This window comes from Aythya marila (genome assembly GCF_965140915.1).
Source record: "Aythya marila genome assembly, chromosome: 7".
Classification (NCBI taxonomy): domain Eukaryota; kingdom Metazoa; phylum Chordata; class Aves; order Anseriformes; family Anatidae; genus Aythya; species Aythya marila.
This window is the reverse complement of record NC_139048.1, coordinates 29,635,272-29,653,524: the sequence shown is the minus strand read 5'-3', so window position 1 is coordinate 29,653,524 and position 18,253 is coordinate 29,635,272. Positions and strand designations below refer to the sequence as shown.

The 18,253-nt window shown below is 44.7% G+C and overlaps 1 protein-coding gene across 14 annotated transcripts in view; it reads right to left on the bottom strand.

Annotated features, from left to right (window-relative positions):
- The window catches only part of SGMS1 (sphingomyelin synthase 1), an 88,957-nt gene that overhangs the window by 21,552 nt on the left and 49,152 nt on the right, over positions 1–18,253 (bottom strand). Inside the window, exon 1 of one of the 14 annotated variants that reach the window (XM_082764965.1) lies at positions 14,163–14,228. The exons of 11 other annotated variants lie outside the window; for them this stretch is intronic. The gene's annotated coding sequence lies outside the window, so the exon portion shown is untranslated. Of the gene's footprint in view, positions 1–756; positions 930–14,162; positions 14,229–18,253 lie in introns of those variants that run through there. 2 more of the 14 variants (XM_082764957.1, XM_082764966.1) reach the window with 2 other exon arrangements.

Sequence of the window (18,253 nt, the reverse complement as noted above, 5' to 3'; positions counted from 1 at the left end):
AATTATGCGCTGGATATCACTAAGAAGAGCTCTCAAACAATGCGCTGAATGTCTCCCTCTTTCTGAGATGTCCTTGCCTCCAAACCAGAGCGTGCTCCCTGCATGAAGCTACAATACCGACAAGCAAGAGACTTTTGGCATTTTAGAATGTTACAATAAAATTGGCTTTGTGCTTTAAATACAAATATTTGCTGATAGAAGATACCTGTAAATATAAAATGAAGGCACAGAAGGGTACATGAGCTTCACAGAGCTCTGAGGTTTCCAAGGTCAGTCCCAGATGGAAAACACTGTCCCTGGACACAGCGCCAGACCAAGCAAATTACTATTATGAAAAGAAGGGTGAGATCAAGCTACGAAGCTACTCCCACATACCCTGACTACCTACTTACACAGCTTCAGAGAGAGGGAATTGCCTGCATACTACATAAATCCTCAAGTAGCCCATTTTTCTTAAATTACTCTACAGGAAGAAAAAACAAACAAACAAAAAACCTTACATATATATTTCCCAGCATAATTTAAAAAAGCAGAGCAATAAAAATTCACTTACAGGCAGGAATCTCAGCATAACAGCTCCAAACTTAACCCCAAAGCTCAGCAGCAAGGATCTCAAAACGAAAGTATTGATGCTGAATCCCAATAACCAAACAACTTATCTTCAGGTAAGAAACACTGCTGGTGAGCATCTTCAAGTCTTACAAAAACACATCACCTATATGGTGCCCATATATAGGAATATACAAACATACATACACACACACTGCTCCATCAGAGACATTTTTTCCTCCAAACCTGATGAACAGGGAAGCCTTGCTCTGTGCTTCTTCATAGCCCTAGATCTCCTCGCTCAACTTTATTCCTCCTCCTTCTTCTTCCTTCTGCTGTGAAGTAGTTATGGAAACCAGCAAACACTCACGAGAGGGTTTCACCTGACCAGCGATTTCATTATCTGAGCAGTTACTAAGCAGGGCTTTTGTTTTGGTACTACGGAAATCCTGTTTTGAGTGATGCAGGGGTGGAAAGGAGGGGGGTGGGGAGGGGGTAGGTCCTGGCTTTGGTTTAAGTTTTGAAGAATTATTTCAGACCAAAAAGTCTCCTTACAGAAATGAGTCAGGCAACAGGACCAGAATGCCAGCTGGTACCTGCAGGAAGAGCTAGCGGCTTTCAAGCTGATTCAAACGTAGCTGTCATTTCATGCTAACATGCCACAGTCCTGATGTCTGAATTCTGAAGTAAAGCCACACCTACAGTAGAAGTGGTATTAACTTTTTTTGAACAGCTGTAAAAGGAAACCTACTCCCTTCCAGCCCTGCCCCCTGTAGTGGGTTTACGTGGCAAGGTTTTGGTAGCAGGGAGCCATAGGGGTGGTTTCTGTGAGAAAGATCTAGAAGCTGCCCCATGTTTGGGAAGGGCCCCATTGTTTTCCAGATCCGAGCCAATAAGCGATGTTGTTTTGCGCCTCTGTGAGAGCATATTTAAGACAGGGAAAAAACGCTGCGCCACACAGCAGCCGGGAGAGTCAAGGGAGTGGGAGAACAGCCTTGCACCAAGGTCAGTGTAGAAGGAGGGGGAGAGGTGCTCCAGGCGCCGGAGCAGAAGTCCCCTGCGGCCTGTGGTGAGGACCATGGTGAAGCAGGATGTCCCCCTGCAGCCCATGGAGTACCACGGTGGAGCAGGGTTCCACGCTGCAGCCCGTGGAGGAGACCACGGTGGAGCAGGTGGCCCTGCACCGACGGAGGCTGCCGCCTGTGGAAGACCCCTGCTGGAGCAGATTCCGGGCCGGACCTGTAGCCCGTGGAGAGGAGACCACGCAGGAGCAGGTGATCTGGCAGGAGCTGCTGCCCGTAGGGGAGCCAGGTTGGAGCAGTTTTCTCCTGAGGGATGGACCCCGTGGTACGGACCCATATCTGGAGCAGTTCTGGAAGAGCTGCTGCCTGTGGGAAGCCCATGCCGGATCAGTTCATCAAGGACTGCATCCCGTGGGTGGGACCCCACAGCACAGGGGACGAGAGTGACCGAGAAGGAGCGGCAGAGAAGAAGTGCTGTAGACTGACCATAACCCCCATTCCCCGTTCCCCTGCGCCGCTCGGGGGGAGGAGGTGGAAAAGGGTGGATGGGGGGGGAAGGTGCTTTTGTTTTTTTTTTTCCTTTGTTTTCTCACTTCTCTCGCTTGTTAGTTGTAGGCAATAAATCTTACTATCTCCTCATGCCGAGTCTGTTTTGCCCGTTACAATAATTACTGCGTGATTTTCTCGTCCTTATCTCAATCCTTGAGCCCTTTTCACATATTTTCTCCCCATTCCTCTTTGAGGAGGGGGAGTGAGAGAGCGGCTGTGGTGGAGCTCGGCTGCCCACTCGAGCGGAACCACGACAGTCTTTTTTGGCGCCCAACGTGGGGCTCAAGGAATTTGAGATAAGATGATAGTTAGTAGAAGTAACGGGCAAAAATATGTGCAGGATGATTGTTAGGAATGTACAAGTTGTGAAGAATTAAGAAAGCAGTAACTGTGATATGTTAGTGTGGTGAAGGGACGAGGGGTGGTGTGTGTGTAAAATGTCCACCTTGTCGGTGCTGTGATGATGTTATGTTTATTTTGGTGTGGTGAATTCTTTTTCGTTTTGATTTAAGTGAATTTCGTGAAGGTTGTTGTGATAATTGTAAAGTAAGAGTATGTTGTGAGTAGTCTTAAATATGCTTTTAACAGAGGCGAGGGGTGGAATGTAGTGGGTTTACGTGGCAAGGTTTTGGTAGCAGGGAGCCATAGGGGTGGTTTCTGTGAGAAAGATCTAGAAGCTGCCCCATGTTTGGGAAGGGCCCCATTGTTTTCCAGATCCGAGCCAATAAGCGATGTTGTTTTGCGCCTCTGTGAGAGCATATTTAAGACAGGGAAAAAACGCTGCGCCACACAGCAGCCGGGAGAGTCAAGGGAGTGGGAGAACAGCCTTGCACCAAGGTCAGTGTAGAAGGAGGGGGAGAGGTGCTCCAGGCGCCGGAGCAGAAGTCCCCTGCGGCCTGTGGTGAGGACCATGGTGAAGCAGGATGTCCCCCTGCAGCCCATGGAGTACCACGGTGGAGCAGGGTTCCACGCTGCAGCCCGTGGAGGAGACCACGGTGGAGCAGGTGGCCCTGCACCGACGGAGGCTGCCGCCTGTGGAAGACCCCTGCTGGAGCAGATTCCGAGCCGGACCTGTAGCCCGTGGAGAGGAGACCACGCAGGAGCAGGTGATCTGGCAGGAGCTGCTGCCCGTAGGGGAGCCAGGTTGGAGCAGTTTTCTCCTGAGGGATGGACCCCGTGGTACGGACCCATATCTGGAGCAGTTCTGGAAGAGCTGCTGCCTGTGGGAAGCCCATGCCGGATCAGTTCATCAAGGACTGCATCCCGTGGGTGGGACCCCACAGCACAGGGGACGAGAGTGACCGAGAAGGAGCGGCAGAGAAGAAGTGCTGTAGACTGACCATAACCCCCATTCCCCGTTCCCCTGCGCCGCTCGGGGGGAGGAGGTGGAAAAGGGTGGATGGGGGGGGAAGGTGCTTTTGTTTTTTTTTTCCTTTGTTTTCTCACTTCTCTCGCTTGTTAGTTGTAGGCAATAAATCTTACTATCTCCTCATGCCGAGTCTGTTTTGCCCGTTACAATAATTACTGCGTGATTTTCTCGTCCTTATCTCAATCCTTGAGCCCTTTTCACATATTTTCTCCCCATTCCTCTTTGAGGAGGGGGAGTGAGAGAGCGGCTGTGGTGGAGCTCGGCTGCCCACTCGAGCGGAACCACGACACCCCCCCACCCTGCATGCTTGTAGTTCTATGCAAGGAAAAGGCAAAGAGCAGCCTCCCCAAATAGTGACTTTGCACAGGAAAAACAAAACAAATTATATTCAACATCTAAGAATTCAATTTTGCAACTCTGTTCTTGAGAAAAAGTGGTATTGTACTATTCAACCCTCTACCTGCAAAGGGGTACATGAAAATACCAGCAGGTTGTCACTGACACTCACACGTAGGTAAGTAAGCCTAGCTTTCACAAAATCACAAAAACACTGTGATCCTTAATTCTTCAGCAAAGCCTTCTATAGCAGTACTCAAGTCACGTACTACACCAGTCACTTCTATGCTACAGAAGAGCAAAGCCCCGACGGATCCCATGCCATGCACTGGACTCAAACCTGGCATATGTGCAGGACAGAAGCAACCCTAAGTATTGCTGGATCCACACTGAGGCAGCAGCAGGCTCTGGCCCTCATCTCCATAGCAGCTAAGCACACATCCATGTTACAGTGTGGGATCTGGGTCAGGCAGAGATAGGGCAGAGCTAGAAATAGAGCCCCATATCCTCATGCAACCTCTGAGCTAACTCCATTGCTAAAACACACAAAACGATACTTGCCTTCCTCTTGCCATTATCCAAACCCCTTTTTGTTTATATAGGGGCAACAGCAGACCTTGGAGGGAAAACAGATAAAACACTGTTTACAGAAGGCAGAAAAAGCATAATTTCCCCACAAGGTATAGAAATGAGCAGAGCATGGAACAGGGCAGAAGGATGGAAATAAGAAGGTAAGAAGGAAGAAAAAATACTTGTGATGTGTTCTGCATTTTGATTTGATTAACCAAGTTGAGGTGGTTTTGGTTGGCTTTTTTTTTTTTTTTTTGCCTACTTTGAATACCTAAAAGTAATTTATTGTTAGAGAGCCAGTGTTGTGGTGAGCCTCTGGGAATTCAAGTAGTTGCAAGAAAATAAAATAAAAATAAAAATAAAATTTTAAAAAAGCACACCATACATCAGAAAGGGAGAAAGGGAAGTTTTGCCTAGGGAAACTCAGAACAGTCTTGTGACTGATGACAACGTGCCTCTAAAATGCATACTACAGCATCTTTTGTAAAATGAAAACCAGCAGAGAGTACAGCAAAAATATAGCCTCAGTGCACTGAAGGCTTAAATCAACTGTCATATCTATTAACATTTGGGTTTGTTATTGGACATGTACTAGATGGCATTCCAGACCACAACAGTTGCTTTCTCCAAACTGCCTTCCCCTGACTTGCCACTAACACAAAGAAAACTGAGTTTCTGTGCTTAGAAACCAAGCCTAGAATAATGTTTTCATATTCCATTAGAAATATAAATATTTTATTTTAAATATAATACTTCTGAAGTCCAGCAGAACAAAACCAGATCAAAAAGACTCTAAGCCCCAAGAGCCAAAATAAAAATAGTGCATCTTCATGCAAGGTGCTGTTCTCTGTGTTTCAGCTGTTACTATTCACAAGCCCACCCAAAAGGTACACCATCAACATAATTTATTTCCAATGCTGTTACCTTTGCAAAACAATTCTTGGGCTTGTCTTTATTAATTTAATTTCAGATAACACATATTAATCCCTAGTCTGAAAGAAAAAAAAAATATATTCAACATCATTTCTAGCATTTCCTAGCCTGATGTTTGGACACATGTTCCTTCTCTATCCAGTAATAATCTGTTCAGGGTTGCACCCACAGCAGATGCTTAAATATGGAAGACATCTCTGTAGGCAGAAGGAGAGAAAGACTGTTCTTTCTCAGCTGGCCAAGAACAACCAGAAACCTGGGAAAGGCTAGGAAAAAAGAGGCATTTTTATACCAGTAACTTGATGGCAATCAAATCTTAACGATGGGAACTTGTCTTGCTAGAGCCAGACCTATTGTAAATTCAGAAAAACTGCCCTGGCATCTTCCTTTTGCAGTTAATGCTACAAGCAAGGAAAGTATCTCATAGCTCACTTGCCAAATTTCAGCCACATTTCTTACTGTCTTTGCTGCCAGTCACATCAATGCCAAATCTCCTGATCAGCCACTATCTGCATTCAGCTTGATGGCAAAACCACATTCATGTTCATTCAGCAAACTCCAGTGCATCTGGAGAGATGCGTCCTCTCCCCGCCCAAGCTGGGCCGTGCACCCTCTCTTCCCTCAAAAGCAAGGAGGAGTGCCAGGAAGGGAGAGCAGCTCACACCAGCTGTGTTCCCTGAGTTAAGCGTCCCTGTCTTTATTAAGTAAAATGCAGTTAAATGCAGGATTCTTGTTTGGTATTTCAGGACTGCTGCTGCTACCAAGTGTGACGTGCTATGCAACAGATACCTGAGACTTCACAAGCCAGAGATATTCCTCCCCCATCGCTGCCAAGTGGTCTTCTCTCTGCACTGGGCTCCAGATCTTAAGGCCATCAACTGTCCATTATCAGTTGCTCCCAGTAAGTCAGATAGCTTATCCTGCCACACCAGGGCACTGGGATGACCTTACTTATGTCTTCTTTACAATTCAGCATCGAACCCAAAAAAACAAAACATGCAACCTTTCTCCCTAAAATGCTAAGCGTTCCTAACAACTTTAATTGTCACATATTTTAAGAACACAAAACAATGCTTAAAGACACTTTTATCAGCACTGGCAGCATGCGTGTGTGCTACAAGGTATCAGTCAAACAATTGCCAAGACAACCAGCTTGAAAGTACTGAAGGAGGTTCAAGGTCCACAAAACACGCATATTTTTTTCAAATGAACTTTTCAGCATATTGTCAAAGTTACAAGCAACTCCAGTCACCAAAAAGGAACACAGAGAGAAGAAAAATAAGAAATTTGCATCTTATTATCTAACTGTTCTGGAAATCATATTTCAACAGACTGAAAGCCTCAGAAGTAAGTTCCTCCTGCAGACACTGAATTACCTCTCTCTTTCCCCGTCGCAGCACCACACTAGGGGTATAGGAAACACGGCTGCATCACGTTTTCCTAATATCTTCACAGAGATGTCCATTAGCTACCCAGCAATTACAGTTGTGACCCCAAGGAGTGCCTCAGGCAGGGTGGTCCTCAGCACCTTTCTGCAGGCAGCGACTCTGCTCCCTGCCACACCAGACATTGAGATGGGCTTTGCACTTCTACAGTGATGGCTGCCTAGCAGATTCACACGCTGACCTGGGAAGCTTTGAATGCTTCAGTAACATCAGTTCTAAAAGTCATCTGGAATTGCAGCCAGACAAGGGAAGAGAACCTATACTCTGAGTAGTGGCTAAATACTAGCAGCTGGTATTAATTTCATGGGAATCATACATTACAAAACAGCATTTAATGAGAGCAGTATTTAAGCTCAGACTTGCTCACCCCACCCAAACAGATCAGCACCAACAGCAGCCAAACTGCTCCAAAGCAGCTTGAAACAGAGAGCCAAGCTTCTTCTACAGTTGGTTCACGCTTCACAAAGAGAACTGATTAAAAATACCCAAGGCAGATCATTCTCGAGATGGTCAGTCATACAATACCTTCCTCCTGCCACAGAAAGGATGGAGGGATCAGGTCCAGACTGCTGTGATCAGCCACTAGCATGAGGGTGCACCCACTAAAGGATTTTGCTAACTAGGCTAAATGTTTTAAATTGAGCCAAAAGAAGGCAAACTGAGCTGCTTGCTATCAAGCCTATGATAAAATAGGCTTCAACAGGCCTATGATAAAATAGGCTTCAACAGGCCTATGATAAAATAGGCCTCAACAACCTGCCTCCTTTCATTAAATTGTGCATTCGGAGGGAAGAGTTAACATCTCACAGCACAGCACTAGACATAATGTCACTTTCATGAACCGCTGCCACCTAAGTGCCTCCGGACTACATCACAGCGTACATGCTTTACCAAGCTGGCAGCTGTAGCTCCCCGAGATTTGCTGTCCAGTGCTCTCCACCTGTGCACTGCTTGCAGTGAACAAATCCAATCGCTTGGACAATTTCAGTTGGTTTAGAAACTGAAAAGCTGCATCCGCCCTTGAAAAGAACAAAATCAGCATTCCTTGCTGGCTGTGCGGAAGTAGACATGAATTAACCATGTAATCAATTAAGGGATGCCTGTCACTCTGAGAGGATCATTGCAGAAACAGTGCTTGCCTGCAAAAAACAAGCCTGGATTTCACAGCCCAGAAGAGACCCTCTATTACAAATTAGCAGGAAGCACATAAGGAGAACAAGACCTGCAAAACTACAGCAGCAAAAGAACAGCAGAAACCCAGGAAGATGAACCCAAATACCTGACAGTGAAAGAGACGAAAGGAAGGGAGAGGAGGAAGAATTTGTAGTCACACAGATGCCATAGCTTTCTGCAGGCAGACAGATGAGGCTCAGATTAGAAAGGTATTAACGAAAGCAAGGCTGTAACACCAGCAAGGTGCAGCCCGAAAACAGAAGAATGAGGGGATGCTCCCCATTCCCAGGCAGGTCGGTGCCTACTGCAAAGCTGCAGCTCCACTGACTTGTGGGAAAGGAAGGAAGATGACAAGTAAAGAGGGGTACAGTTGGAAACAGCCTCAGCAACAAAGATCAATAGCAGAAGAGATAAAGCATTAGCCGTGTTGGAAAGAGCAACACTCCTTCTTCAGCAGCAAGATGCAAAAGGCTGAGTGGAATAAGCCCCTCACTCAGGTGAACAATCGGAGGATGCACTCAGTAGAGATGTCCAACAGCATCCAATGGCATTTTAAAAAGAGGTCATTAAAAAAAATAATCTCCCATGCAGAAAGGTGATGAAAATTCACGAGCAGTCCTCTGGCACTGCCAGTGCTTCTCATGTACGGCTTGTACAGACCTTTCAAAAGCTGATCAGGCTACTAATGAAAAAAAAATATACTGCTTTGGAAGTGATAAGATCAGGTACTGTAAAGTCTTCATACCAAGAGATATTAAACCGTCACAGTAATTTGCATCTGGGGTTTGTTCAAGGCTTGGTGGTGGTTTTTTTTTTTGGTTTGGGTGGTTTTTATGGGGGTGAGGGTGGAGCTGCACTTGCGAAGATTGCACAGAACATAAATGCATACAAAATTTGCTTTTAAAAGCAAGTATATTATCTATCCTTAGGCACTCCAAAACCTCCACTGGCTCCAAAAATACCTACATTCACAAACACTTAATGTGGGCAAGAGGATGAAAGTATCACAGCATAAATCCTGATGAAATATGCATACCAACCCAAGTTGTACCACAACAGCATTGAAAAAAAAGAAAAAAAAAGTCTTATTACAGGTTTTATTTCACATCACCAGTGAAACAATGAAGGTACTTGATTTGATTCTGAGAAAAAACAGTGCCAATCTGAATCATTCCTTGGCAGCCAAATTACAAAATCCTGGCAGCATCTCAGAGTCAGAGTAAAGGGTAACACCAACAAAAGCAAGATGGCACCTCTGGGCTCACCGTTCAACGCATCGGTGCACAGTCGCTCACAGCAATGGCCCAAGAATAAAACACCATCTTCCACTGAGTACAGGCGAACAGCAAACATAACAGACGGCACATGAACCACACCAGTTAATTCGCAGCACGGGCACGCAACTGATCTTGTCTCACATGTAAGATGTGCCGTGCACAGCACCATGCAAGTCAAGAGTTAAGGGCAATCACTGATCCCTGGCCATGAAAGCCAGCAGCTACAGCAGACCACGAGGATATAGCACTCTGTCTGAGATGGATTTCTTGCCCTGCCTAGAGGGCACAACGAGATGTACAGGAGATGGGTTGTGAAGAGCAGCACTAAAGGCTCTCCTCGTTTTCTGGATGAGTAATGAGGAAGGATAATGTTTAGAAAGCGTCAGAAGATCCTGGGAAAATGTGGCATGACTAGCATGGAGGAGAGCACCATCGAATAGAGCACAGTGTCAGGACAAGATCAGGAAACTTGTATTTCACTGCTTCAATAAAAGTCTGTTTTTACCAAGTAACCAACTTCCTTGCGCTCTTAGTTAAGTAAGTTATGAAGAGCAGGCAAAGATGTAAAATATAAATGGCTACACTTACATAAGTAGTAGGCACTGTTATTGTAGATGCTGCGCAGATCATTGATGACAACGGGACTTATGTCCCCTAACAGAGGGCACAAACCTCGGGGTCAGTTAGCAGGTAAGGGAGTTTTATACTAACAACTGTTGCATTTGGATTCACCTTCATGATCCACACTGAAAGAGATACACAAGAAATTGCAGAAATCTCCCTGCTTCAGATACTATTCAGAGGCACAGCAGCTTTAAAACTACGGGTGGTTGGCATCTCCCAGATCTCTCATGAAAACTAACTGCATCTCTACTTAGAAACAGCCTTTCACCTTCAAAGTTAAAACATGGGCTAACAGTGTTTTCAGATCTTCTTTTTACCACTCCGTATTTGCAAAGCAGACTTTGAGGTGGCTTTTAACTGGCAGCCAGACAAAGGAGTTCAGGACGAAGACAATGCTAAGCTGTACGAGCAGCTTGTCTGGGACAGGACACAATGTACAAAGATCCAAGCCATCAGCGTGCAAGTCTTTAAGGGACCCCATGCTACTCTTTCCCTCCATACAGGGCTATAAAGAACAGCAGGGCCCTGCTGCAGCTCCAGAAATAGCAGGCCTGCCCAAAGCATGGGGAAAACCCCAAGCCACACAATCAGCCTGTGGCTGTCTCCTCCCTCATTATTCACAGGCTCAACAGAACTGAAAGTCATCTTCATACCCTAAGAGATTTCTGAGTATGTGTTTTCATATGGAGTGCCAAAAAAAAAAAAAAAAGAAAAGAAAAAAAAGAAAACCCCAACTTTTGCTTACCTACTTTGAAAGGGACTTCTAAACAGGAACTCCTCCTATTTCAAAACATGCTTCAAAGCTTTACATAGAGTCAGATTTTTTGGTACAGACCCATGGTTCATCAGAAGAGCAAACTGTACTGCATTACAGTGGAATCTAACAAAATCAGGAAGACAGTATCCATCCTAAACTGAGCCCTAAACAAAGTGTGTGCTCATGCCCACTGTAGATTTTTCCTAATTTTTCTTTGAATCAACAGTAGCATCCACTCATTCTTCCCTTCTTTCCCCTTCCTCTGCAGCTTGTTTCAGATCTAGGTGTCATTACCTCCCCAAGTGAGCAGCCCACGCTCCAGATTAAAGGTCAATAGGCTTGTGAGAAATAAGATAAAACTAGGGCAACGCAGAACCATCACCTAAGAGAAGAGGCAGAATATTTTAGACAACTTTGTGACCAACAGTAAAAACAGCCCAGCCTCGCAATTCTCAGCCAACACCACCAGCCACCTCCTCCTTCCCACCGTTCAAGGGTTTTCAAAAGAAGGAGAACCAACCTGAAAGCATCTTGAGCACTGTAAATAAATTATGTCCCTGTTCATCAATTAGCTCAGACTGCATTGAAGTGAAAGCCACAGCAGGCTCTGTAATCACTCAGCATAAACTCCTCTGACATCACTCCTGCACTGATGGTTTAATTATGCCCACGAAGACCGTTACAGAACATTAAACATCAACAAAAGTCTAAGCCTGCGTTACTTTTTTTCACATATAAATCTAATTCTGAGTGGATTTAGTTTCAAGTAACCTGGAATTATTGGATCAGTTCTTTTCCCACCTTTCCCTCACCAGTAGAAAAAAAGCAGGCTACTGCATACCCAGAAAGTGTTTGCAAATAGTCCCTTTGCTAAAGGGACAGACTTTTATTATACAGGGAGCTATATTTTTTTCAATTAAATATATTTATGGTTTGGGAGAGGGTTGTTTATGTAAGCTTAGTAGCTCAGAAAGCAGAACAGGGGCAAAGTGTTCTCCTGTGCTGTGAGGAATTACTCTAGCCTCCCTGGAAAAGCTTTTTCATTTAACTAAAATCCATTCCCTTGCAAACAGTCGGAGCTTCAAAAAGCATAAGCTGTGCAAGAAGAACCATGAAAACAAAGAAACTCTAATGCAGCTGAAAGTTGCTTTGAGTTCTTGTTTTGAATTTGCAAGATTATTTCCTCTTCAGTGCTTACCAGGACCAGAGATACCCGCATCATCTGAAGCAGCCCCCCGTTCCTGTGTTAGAACAGTTGCAGAGGGAGAAGTTTCTTGAGGCTTGCCCAAGTCAGATCTTTGCTATTCTAACCTAAATACTGTACAAACACATGCAGAGGGCTGAACAATGCCATGATTTTGCTAAGGATTTAGGCAGGGTGTGACTAGTTTTGAACAGACAAGCCAATGTCCCCAAAGAAAAGCACATGTCTGGAATTAAAAGAAAAGAAAAGAAAAAAAAACACAATTGAAAACACAGGAGTTAGAAATTATTAAAAAAAAAAAAAAGATTAAGAAATTGAAATCAAAGAGGCACCAAAACTAAGTAGCTGGTGTGATCTTCCTAGTAAATCCTCCTCATCTGGACTGCTTAATACCACTAATCTCAAAGCTTTCTTGCTATAAATAAACTGGGTTTAACTGAGTTAAACTTCCCAGTTTTTAAAAAGTAACTAACTATAACAATATCAACATCATTACCGATAAAAAAAATTGTTTGCCTGCTAAAGGGATCCTTCCAATTTACAAGAAAAAAAAAATTGTATGTATTGCTAGAACCAAGTAATTTTTACTGCTGGTTATGAGAAGCTGCCCACTATCAAGGGAAAAAGCATCCTTAATCATTTTGAAGTTTAACTGATAACTAAACACTTGTCTCTAGAACTCACCTAGAGGCTTAAAGAGTAACTTCAGTTCTTAGAATTCACTTTTGAACACAGAACTGCAATTTGACTCGATACAGAATTTCATTATGCTCCAGAGAAAGGCTTTTGTCTACTGCCATATGTAAAAGGCCTCCTGAAAAGAGTAAGTGCTATTTTTCTTCAAGTCATTTGCCCAGGCAAAGTGCTATGCTACAGGTTTTCTTGTCTAAATATTACATAGCTAAGTATTACCTAGTTATGTTGAAATAAATGCTGTTTTCTGCCCATGTCACGTGCAGGGAGCACTTGATGCAGCACACTTGCTGAACCAAGCACCTGAATTGCCCCTGAATATCTCCTTAATTTGGCACATCACAGGGCATTTCATGGGTTATTAAGACCTGGCTGGGAGTGCTACAACAGCAGGAACTCTGCTGAACCAAAGAGCAGCTTGAGAAACCACACTATTCTCAAGACCAACACAGACTAAAACAAAGAAGCAACTAACAACAACAAAAACACACACCAAAAGAAAGCATCAGAAAACAAACTTTCTAGCAAAGAAAACTGTTAGACTGGCTTTTGCCCCCAGTTCAGGGAAGGCAGTGCAAAATATATCCAGACAAAGTTATGAGAACCAGAGATAACTGCAAGGACGAGTAATAAACAAAGAGTGAAGAGCTGCCGACGTAATGGCTGCTTCCTAAAAAGCAATGCTTAAGAAGTATGCAATCTACAACACACAATATACTTACTATGGGATAGTCTGCTGATTAGCTTCCACCCAACACTTCACATAACTAATGCAAAATAAAGGCTCTTAAAAGTATGATACCAAGCAAAGCACATTTAGTAAACGATATTAAAGCCCCAGCACTTTTCATGTGTTTTAAAAGCTACTCAGATAAACCAACCCCCCCCTCCGTGAACTATTGGAACACGAAGACTTCAAACAGCAAAGTAAATCTCTTTAAGACTTTGCTCTTAACTTGCATCAACTATTCTGAATGAGCTGGGCCCCAGCTCAAAGCAGCAGCATGCACCCTGTAGCTCTGATTTTACACCAAGCTGACCTTACCAATGCAAAGCATTCGAGCTGCTCACCTGAACTCAGGTTACCTGTTCCAGCAGAGCTAAACAATCCTCCTCTTGCAGGCAACCAGATCTCCCCCCCCCCCACGTTGTGCTTGTGTGATTGCATGGTGGAAAACTCCTTTTTTCCTGGCTCAGTTTGCTGCTGGGCGAGGCAGCTCAGCAGGCTCACTGCACAGTCACACAAGCAGAAGCAAGCCCTTTCGGTGGCAGCAGTGAGTTGTTGGAGCAGCTCGGCTCTGCATTACATATGTTGAAACCATAGCTCAAGTTTCCTAACCTTCCTTTCTATTTTTAACTGGAGTCATTTCGCCAAGCCTCTCCGCCATGCAGGCAGCTGCAGAGAGCATCTGGAGACAACTGAGCACTCCATCAGGCCAGTTTTCCTGGCAAACTTTTACTATGGCCCTGCAGCAAGCACACAAGGGGCAGTGGATATGCTCTCAAGTGCTGCCTCAGAACACACAGCTCAAGATAGCAGAAACCGGGCTTTCTTCCCTTCCCCTGTCTTCCAGGTCCCCTGTCCAAGACAGCTGTTACTGAACACAGTAACAGTGTGACTGAGTAACACTGAGTAACTGAGTGTTATTGAGTGTGGCTACCTGCTTATCCAAAGGACTTATTGAAGCACTCTCCTGGCCTCCTGCTGCAGCTCACATAAACCAGATGAAATCCCAATGGGCGCCTCTTGTCCTTATAAGTCAAAGGAGAAAGGTGCGTGTATTAATTCAGAGGTGCTGGAGACTCGCTTGGCGGGGGGACATGTGAACACGTGGCAAAGAGGAGAGCAAGGGACTTTTCTCCTTTGTGAAGCAGCTCCTAAGGCAGCCACAGTCCCAGCAAGGAGGTAACCCTAGGTTTGAATTTATCTCCTCCTCCAAGCAGCTGGTATTACATCCAACACACACAAACAGTGACCCCTGCATTCTCCCCTCATGTGGTGGGACAGCTTTAAAAAGACCTGCTTTAGAAGGACAGCGTGCAGCCACCCCATAAAGTTAGCCAAGCAAAAAGGCACTTTCCTGTGCAGCAAGAGCAGTTTTGAACCTTTGCAGCTGAAGGCAAGCCGGGATACAGAGCACAGGCTGTGCAAAGCTTTTAGCCATGTGGAACAGCATGGAGCAGGCTTTTTGCTTTGGGTTGTTTTTAAGTGAGGCCCAGGTTTCTGAGCTGGTCTTTGAGAAGTCTTATTAGGGCCAGGTGGAGAAAAGTGGAAATCTCCTTGTACAACCAGACTGATCCTTGGCGTGAGAAAGCTGGGTTGTGAGTTCAACACCTGGAAGGGACACAGCTTGGGAGTGTGAGGAAAAACTACCATGTCAATGCAGGGAGCTTCAGAGCTTAGTTGTGAGCTTGCAGTCCTGCTTTTGAATGCAGGCAACGAGAGCAGATTAAGTCCTTCCTGAACTAAACCCTCTTTCTTTCGTTCTAGCAGCTGCAAACATCACAAAGGAGGCTACTTTTACTCTCCTCCACATAATGTGTTTTCATATGTTACATACTGCCCATACTTCAAGTTATTTGATCAAAATAAGCTTACTGGAAATGTGATCAACCGGATTTAAAGCAAATGCAGACAAAACATAATAGATAAGTAGTAACAAATGCGTTGAAGAAATCTTTCTTAAATGCCTGCAAAACAGAAGTCAGACAAGACTCTGGTGTGGAGTTAAGCATGGCAAGGCACAGCATCTTCACAGCGCAAAGTAATACATTCAAATCACAGTCCACCGGGTTTCCAGGAAACAAAGCCACTCATCAAATCAGCTGATCAGCCATTAGCCCATTTAAAATTAAACTTCATTAATGAGTTACAGTACTTACGGGCAGCTGAGTAATGCCACTGCGGCAGAAGCTGATTGGATTCATCAGCTGCCGTGGAGCTGCTCTTGCCAGAGGGGAGAAACCCTGCCATGAGCACAGCAGCCCACTTCCAGGCCAGTGGGTTCAAGAACCTGTTCCCCACTATCCACAACAGCAACAGGCACAGAGCACTTGGCTGTTTGTGGATAACCACGCATCTTTGATACCGTTTGCTGCAAAACTCTTCATGGCCTCAAGCTATTTCAACAAACAGGGAGTGAAACACTGACTTCTCTCTACACCCAAACCTATAGAGCGCTAATTTCTTGCTCAGGGGCCTTAAAAGCATTGCCCACCTATGGCTCTCACAGCACAACTGCAATGGATGAACTAATCTGGCTGAGAAGCCTGGAATGCTGTGGTTCCACCCCCCACCCCGTCTCCCTCTCCTGGTATCAGCTTGAGATGCTCCCACAGGCAAGGGCTGGATTCTGCATGCAGAGGGGAGGAGGTTTCTCTCCCATACTTAACTCCACAGCACCAGTACAGAAGACGTGCCAGCAAGCAACCCACAAGCTAAATAAAGAACTGCAAATAACTTCGCTTACCTCCTGGAATAAGGGAATTTTAGGGATCAGAAACCTCTTCAGCAGCATTTACTGGGACCTTTTGTTAATGATTCACTTGACAGTGCTTTAAGCTGGTATTTGGTAAGACCATGTTTTGTCATCGCCTGCCTTCCTGCCTCAGTCTGCACAACCAAATCAACCCCACAAATGAAGCAGGCACAGCATCACTTGAGGTTTTTACCAGAAAAGAGTGCCTCAGAACTTGCTTATTCCATCCTAGTTTAAAGGTACAGTGTATATGTCTGTATGTGTGTGTGTGTGTGTGTGTATATATGCACACTAAAAAAAAAAATCAATGCCTGGAGTACCTGTTCAGTGTGTAAACACATTTATACACACACAGACGAACTACTCCAGGCACAGTGTTTTAGTTTCTTTCTCAAAAGCCAAGTTCAAAGAAAAACGTTCAATTCATCACTATAAACCTATTAGAAAGCTTACCGATTAAACCTCTCCATCCAAAAGAGGTTTGAGATGAGAAGGGGCGGTTGTGTCAAAAACATGAATAGGATCATCCACCGCAGAAAGGCTCGGTATCCATTTAAGACACAGCTTATGGACTGCTGGCTGACAGGTAGCACGAAACCTGCCCTCCTCCATGCTGCCACCATGCTCCACTCACGGCTACCCAGCAGCAGGAGCACCACAGGCATCTGGGCTGCCAGGCATGGGGAGCCCCGCACCGCCTCGCCTCCAAGTCATTTTGCTAAAGACCCAAGAAATTCCTCTGCCAACTCAAAGGAGTCAGCGCTGGGAGGAAGGATTCCTTTCCCAATATATACCAGATATTAAGCCCTACCCTTAAAAAAAAAAAAAAAAAAAAAAAAGCTCCTACTACTTTGTTAAAGCAAAGCAACCAGAAACCCACAGCCCATCAGTTCTTTTCCCTAACAAATGCTACAATGCCTTCACCATCAGCTCCTATAAAGCCCAAAGCAGCCCACAGGTTTGTCACTAATCTTCAGACTCCAGTGAGGAAAGGGACTGCGAGAAGGTTCTGGTGAAGGACTCTGAACATCAACCTACATTTTCAAAAAGGCGTCAGGATGCCTTGCTTCCAGCAGTCCTTTAGTAATTTAGTACCAAAGCACTCCACAGATCCATCTGCCCAACCTCATCCCACTTCCTTAGAGGGATTCTGAGTGGAATTACCTGCAGGCTTCTTAGATTAAATCCTATCAGCACCAGTTCTGTAAATTTCTCCCACTGAGCATACATGAGACGAATCCAAGGACTAATTAGAAGACACAGTCCAGGCCACGTTGTCTAAGTGACACCCACGTCTACCTTGGGCCAACACACACCTAATGGGACAGAGGCCAACGTAATAAATCACTTCTGACAAAAAATGCGCTCATATTTGACAAAAATGCTCTTTATTACTCCTGTAGATCCTATCTGTGCATGTTTAATTTTCCTGGCAGCCCACAGCTGTACAGGTTCAGAGACCTGAGGGCACATAGCAAAGCCAGCCCTGTTTTCCCATGAATGAGGTTGGGCCAGAGGGAAAAGAGAGGACAGTTTGGCAAGTATTGCAAGTAATTAAAAGTGAGCTTTGGGAACACCTTTTATACATGTTTAATCCTTACACATTTAAATAGTGTATGTGTCCAGGCAGATACAGCTTAATACCATGTGCAGCCCTAAACAAATAAAAAGAAATACACTTAATGAACTTTTCCAAAGTACTTGCAAAGGGAGGTGGGGGGTGTTGTTTTTTTTTTAAAAAAAAAAAATTTTCTTTTCCCCTCTCCTATATACTTTGGCCAGGACATATTTAGGCAAAGGACTAAAACAGAGGACAGCCTGAAGTGGTTACACCATTTTCCTTCTATAGGACTACACATCTGTGAGTAATGTTTTCAGTTAAAGCGGCTGTTGCTCTGCTTTACCTCTACCTTCCCACACTGTGCTTCAAGACGAGGACAATGATCACTATAAAAATGCCTGAAGATAGACAGCCACAGAGTATGGGGCTACTTGCTTCTTTTCTAATCAGCACGCAACATGTGTTACAGAACACTTGATTTGAGGTTGATTGCTGACACTTCAAAGAAATAATTACTACCAAGTTTCAGCACTGATGTTTCTTCATAATACAATTAGTACGTGCACTGGCTAGAGAGCATCCTTTCAGAAGCTTTGACAAGGAAAGCCCTTCCTTGGCCCAAAAGGTTATATCTGCCCAAGTCTTAAAAGCAAAAAGTCAGAGTAAGATTATATTGATGTGGGATGAGCATGCTGATGACCACCACACCACT